Consider the following 6,000-nt stretch of genomic DNA (forward strand, 5'->3'; position numbering starts at 1 on the left):
TGCCATGCATTAATCATAATTCTCCGGAGAAATAAAAGCTCACCACAGACATTAGGAGGATCTACAAAAAAACAAATGGTAGTTTAAACGTGGCTTGAGGAAGTGATATCCATCTGTGTGAGCGTGTGATCCAGAGAGCACATCGGTGAGGAGAGCTGGCCAAACAGAGACACAGCATTTCGTGTCGTGACCAAGAATAGTGCTCAGTGAGATCCAGCTGCTGCATAGGCTCCGAGCAACCTGAGTTACAGTACCTCGTCACTATTCAGATCCACAACTCTACACTGTCTCCATCAAATGACAGTCCCAACATGCTCAGGCAGGAAACACCGGAGAGGCGGTAAGACATGAATTACCTAGGTTCATTCCCCACCGTCCTTGCTGATGTCGGATCTGGACGGCAAGTAAAGCGGTGCTGCACTTACCCAGTGCCTTCTGGAGCTGACAGGGTTTCTACGAAGCTCCTTAGACACAGCTCCTCCTCGTCCCATAAGCCCGTTCGTGTGGGGTCTCCCTCGGAAGCCTCCTGCCGGAAAGAGAGCTTCGCTGGTTCATCACATTCGGGGATGTCATCCTCGCTGGGAAGAAAAGTAAAGCTGATGGAGGGGAGAGATTCGCTGCTGCAGTTTAGACGACTGCGAGGCAGCGAGAGTGAGGAGAGATTACTGCTCGCAGAGAGGAACGAGGGAGGGCGAGGAGGGATGGAAAGAAGTTGAATTGTAGAGTAATGCAGCAGAACAGGGATTGCATACTGTAAGCTCTCGTGCTCTCATCTTTGTCACCCGGTACCCTTAGCCCGACGCCCCACCTCTCAAAATCTCTCCTGCTGTCACTAAGTGGCACAGCTTCCGTTAATCATACTAACATGCAGCTTAACAAAGTGCACTTTGATTTCAGTTTATCTAAACAACATAGGCACAGTGACACAGCTAAAAAAAAAACAGCCTTAGGAGAGAGGATGCGATGATGACAAATGTTTGCGTTTTAAATTAATCAAAAGAAAAATAGTACAAGAGATACACTTTAGTAAAAAAAAAATAATTAGCTACTCAGCAATTCTATGCATTTAGGCATCCTGACTTGCTGAAGATTGAACTGCATCAGAATATGGAAGAAAGGGGATTTAAGTCGCCTTGAATGTGGCATAGTTGTTGGTGACTGACGGGCTGTTTTGAGTACTCCATCCCATTGGTTAACATACAGTCATATTAAAAAATAAATGAAATAAACTTTATTTATGTTAATTGTGAAGATTTTCCACTTACAGCTGATGAAAACGCTACATTTGAGATTAGAATATTACATTGGATTAATTAAAAAAAAACATTTTTAAAACAGGAATAGCTTAATGAAATGTATGTTTTATACCTGCCTAAAGGTTATTATTTTCAAAAGGTACTTTTACTCTGACAGACAAGCCTTATCTGAATGCATATTCCAATTTACTGAGATTTACCTCTAGAATGGTTTAAAAAAAAATATCCAGTGAGCAGCAGTTGTGTAGACAAAAATGCATTATCAATATCAAACGTCAAAGCAGAAAATCAGGCTGGTTTGAGGGGACAGAAAGGCGACCAAAGGTCAGCTTAGCTGGCATTACAGCCAAGGTTGTTTCAGAAACACGCAGTGCAGGAATAGGGAAAACGCCTCAAAATGATGGATCATGGTGGTGGGGCAACTGACTGACTCGAATCAGTTACATAAAACAATCAGCTTCAAATCTTTCAAAATCTATCTGCTTTAAACTGTCTTTAGCAGGAGCCTAAATTGCATAATTCATGAAGGCAATGACAGGACTATATTGTTAAAATGTATTTATTGTCAGAATCACAACAAAATGTTGCCAATTCTGTTAGAATTGAATCATTACATTGGATCCAGTAGCTCAAAGCATCACAAAGTAATGGGTTAGTAATCACGCTATTATATTTAAATGATTCATTAAGTGGGAAAATAACTTGAAGAAGCTCTCTCTCTCTCTCTCTGACCCAAGTTGTAGGTAATTAAAAAAACAATCTTGCGAATAGATTAAAGAATATGGAATCACACTTCTTTATAGACTTGACTGGGTGCGGCTTCTTGATTCTGTGTCAGCTGGGTAATCCATCATTGTCTTTTGTCATCTTCAGCTATTTGCAATGACTCAGCACTAAGAACAAACAGAAGTCAGAGCAGTGGTTTGTCATGTCTAATCAGACAGCCAGTTAGGTAACAATGTTGTTGCTGTCAATCCATAGGTGACCAAGGAGGTTGAGGTCAAGACTAGTCAAGTTCTTCCAAACCAAAATCACTTATCCGTGTTTTTATTGACCTTGTTCTGTGCAATGGTTCACAGTCACAAGGAAGGGATGGTTCCCAAACATTTCTCACAGTGTTGGAGTCAACTCTGTGGCATCATGGGATACATATTCAACATGAGGCTGAAGCTGGGCAAAGTACCACCGCTGTGGAAGACCTCCTGTGTGATACCAGTCCCGAAGACCACACATCTGATGGAGCTCAGCAGCAACGGGTTGGTAGCACTGACCTCCCGTCTGATAAGGGCTCTTGGGAGGCTGGCCGTCAACCACCTTTGGCCACCGCTGGGATCTGCTGCAGTTCGTCTACCAGCCTGGCATTGGATGGATGATGCCAACATCTACCTCCTGGGCCGAGCCCAGACCCACCTGGAAGCACTGTTAAGATCATGTTTTTTTTGTTTGTTTGTTTGTTTCTGCCATCGCTTTTAATACCAAGACTTCTGCTGTCAGGGACAGACTATTACCTGTCCCAGTAGGTACTGGACTACCTACCGCTGGTCCACTGAAAAAAGGCAGTGTTAAAAAGCTGAACACAGATGGTGAAAGACATTTCATAGTGAACTCCAGGTTCACTATGAAATGTATAAAGACAGACTTTACAGATATACCTTACAACTGAAAAGGGAATATTTCTTCTCTGAGATCATAAGCCAAAACATTAAAGGGGTCATGACAAGAAAGTTCCTTTTCTGAGGTCTTGGGGATGTAATATCTGTTGTGCACCGATGAGGCTGTTAATGTCTAAGCTGACAGCACTTTGAAATGTCATGTATCGAAATGTGCTATACAAATAAACTTGCCTTGCCTTGTCGTACCTCACTGGGCACCAACAGCATGTGAGGACATGGGACTGTGTTTTTGATGGGTTGTTCTGCAGTTCGGGGTGCCCACAAGAAACTGCGCAGGCACCTCTACTCCCTCTGAACTGCAGACTTCTACATTAAGTCTCCAGGCTGCCACCTTCAGAAGTTCTCAGATTACTCGGCAGCATGTATCAGTCTACGGAGAGTAGACACAGGACTTTGTGGACTGGGACCAGCGAAAGCACTTAACCCAAGGATCTGATGGTGGATTTCCACAGGTGCAGACACACAACTGTAATGATTATGCTGGTGAACCCGATATTCAGACAGACACAGAGTTAAGTTTAAAAGGTTTATTATGAAGCAGGGATGAGCAGAGGACCAGAAGATGCAGGTAGTGACAGATCCGAACAGGTGATGTGGACCGGGGAACCACCAGAACGGGTGGAGCAAGCAGCTGGAACTCACGCAGACACAGGCAACTTCTATCTAAAGAGTCCAACTGGCTGAGCACACAGGATCTGGTAGAGGCAGGGCACATCACACTGGGCGAGAAGAGAAGAGACGTTCTGGCAGGAATGAGTGGCTGAGGCAGGTATAAGTAGACCGGTGAACAGGTGATCAGAGGTGAATGTAATTACTGGCAGCAGGTGGGGTTGATGAGGGCTAATTGACTGTTGGCTGAGCTGATTGGATAATGGCAGAGAGGTGACAGGCTGATGGGAAAAAGTCCAGAAAAATCCAAAGCAAAACAGACAAAAACCTAAAGAGAATGGACATTGCTATAGCGGACTGTTTCAGGTACCAGGGAGTTTGCCTGAACAAAAAACTGGACTGGAGTCACAGCTCTGATACTCTTTAAATGAAGGGTTAGAGCAGACTATCTGCTAAGGAGACTGCTGTTATTAGCGGGTTTTGTTTTCTTTCTTTTTTTGTTGTTGTTGTATGTTGCTGTTGCTATGCACATATATATGTACTCACATTGTGAGTTTAATTTTTTTAATTTAATGAGTGTGCCATTTTGTGTGTTTTGTAGAGTATTGTTTCTTTTGTTGTGGACATTTATCCTTACTTGTTGCTGATACACCTGAATTTCTCCACTTTGGGACAATACAGGATTATTGTATTCTACTCCATGAATCTATACCTGATCGTGATACTGGGAATGAGCATGTCAGACCAACATAAATTGTACTTTAAATCCTTTATATTTTATAAAGAATGCAATGCCACAATTCTTTGTATAAAGCATAACACTATGAACTTTTCTTATACAGCTTGAAAAGCACTGCAACATTTCTGCTGGCGTTATTAGATGTAGAAATAAAAGGTGAGTACTTTTAAACAAACTTTATCTAATTAAATGTTTAGCACATTTCACTTTCTGAGAAAACATAACTTTGGACAATTCATTTGACCGTTTCCCACCTAAAGTCATTGTGCTGAATGTTCTGAGTGTTTCTTTGAAGCTGTTTGACAAAGTTTTTTTACCAATTACCAATAGACTTCTTTGACCATTATGATGGTTTCTATATTCCTCTGAATAATCAGCTTCACAATATTGCTCAAAGCTGACCAGCCCCACTCTGATAAAGATTTGTGAAATAAAATAATTAGAAATGTAAAGGACTACATGGCATGTCACTGTATAACAGGATCCTCACTGTCAGACACATTTAGTGGGACTGAGCTTCATATCACTGTGGTCAGTCCACACATAAAACATGCACACACACCTTTCTATGGTCTACCCCTAACCATAAACCTAACCATTACCAGTACACACCCAACCATAACCTAAACCCAATCGACACCATAGAGCTAAACTAACCCTTAGCCCAGAAAAAAGTAAGGACCAATTCTTTTCTTTCAGTCTTGTCTTTTTCACCCTTCTCACCCTCTTCTTTCTCTTTTTTACCCCCTGATCCACAAACAGATAATTGGTGGCTGGATAGATGGCCAGTCTGGATGGTATTTTAGATGTAGAATTTGATTTTCATAATAATAGCCAGTTCTGGAGCTTTATTGTGTTCATTCCTGGCATTGAAAAAAGCCAGGGTAAAAAAAAAAAAAAAAAAAAAAAACCGTAACAATATCAGTTCTGTTAATTATAAAAAATTTTTTTACAATAATAACAATACCATTAGTGCTAAAATGAAATTGTAATTAAAGATACATCAGAAATTGTGTTTTTCTTTTTTTTCTTTTTGTATAACAATGAGAGGAAAGAAAAAAGACAAAGAAAAGCAGTAGTAATGTCAATAACGATAACATTATTGTTATTATTATTATTATTATTATTATTATTATTAATAATAATAATAATAATAATAATTAATAATAATAATAATAAGAGAAATGCATATTAGTAATAATGGCAGAGTACTGACTCTCAAGTAGAAAAAATGAAGAGGAGACTAAGGAGAGAACCAGAGCAACAAGAGACGGGATAGTTTTGGATGTGAGGTTTCAGGTTCCGATGTGTAGTTGTATAAGGGTGCAGTATTCTCCATGCAGATGTATTCTAGGAGTAGGTTTTTCCATTAGGGACTGTTTGCATATTGTTACATGTTTCCCTTGTAATGGACTAGCAATTTGTTCAGAAAGTACTCTGATTCTCACTTACTGGTTGTTAGAAGAGTTGGATACAGATGGACACCACTAATTAGAAAAATCCCCTGGTAGACCCTGGAAGAGGTCATCAAGGAAGAACCGATAAGAAATGGTAAGATTAAAGGAAAAAAAAAACCTCTGTAAACTACTAATGTGGAGGTGAGAAAGAAAAACTTCAAAGAGAAGCTATCGTATTGATCCGAACACAACCTCAAGAAGGAAAGACTGTGCAGCGGTCTATAAATAGACTGCTTTTTAATTATGCCATTACATAATGTTGTTTG

The 6,000-nt window shown here is 40.4% G+C and overlaps 1 protein-coding gene across 5 annotated transcripts in view; it reads right to left on the reverse strand.

The window, feature by feature from the left end:
- The window catches only part of LOC105940396 (citron Rho-interacting kinase), a 69,861-nt gene extending 69,248 nt beyond the window's left edge, over positions 1-613 (reverse strand). For all 5 annotated transcript variants that reach the window (XM_021308855.2, XM_036144644.1, XM_036144642.1 and 2 more), the window contains exon 1: positions 426-613. The gene's annotated coding sequence lies outside the window, so the exon portion shown is untranslated. The remainder of the gene's footprint in view (positions 1-425) is intronic.
- Between the last annotated feature and the right edge of the window lie 5,387 nt (positions 614-6,000).

The sequence above is a fragment of the Fundulus heteroclitus genome, chromosome 12, assembly GCF_011125445.2.
Source record: "Fundulus heteroclitus isolate FHET01 chromosome 12, MU-UCD_Fhet_4.1, whole genome shotgun sequence".
In the NCBI taxonomy this organism is placed as follows: Eukaryota; Metazoa; Chordata; class Actinopteri; order Cyprinodontiformes; family Fundulidae; genus Fundulus; species Fundulus heteroclitus.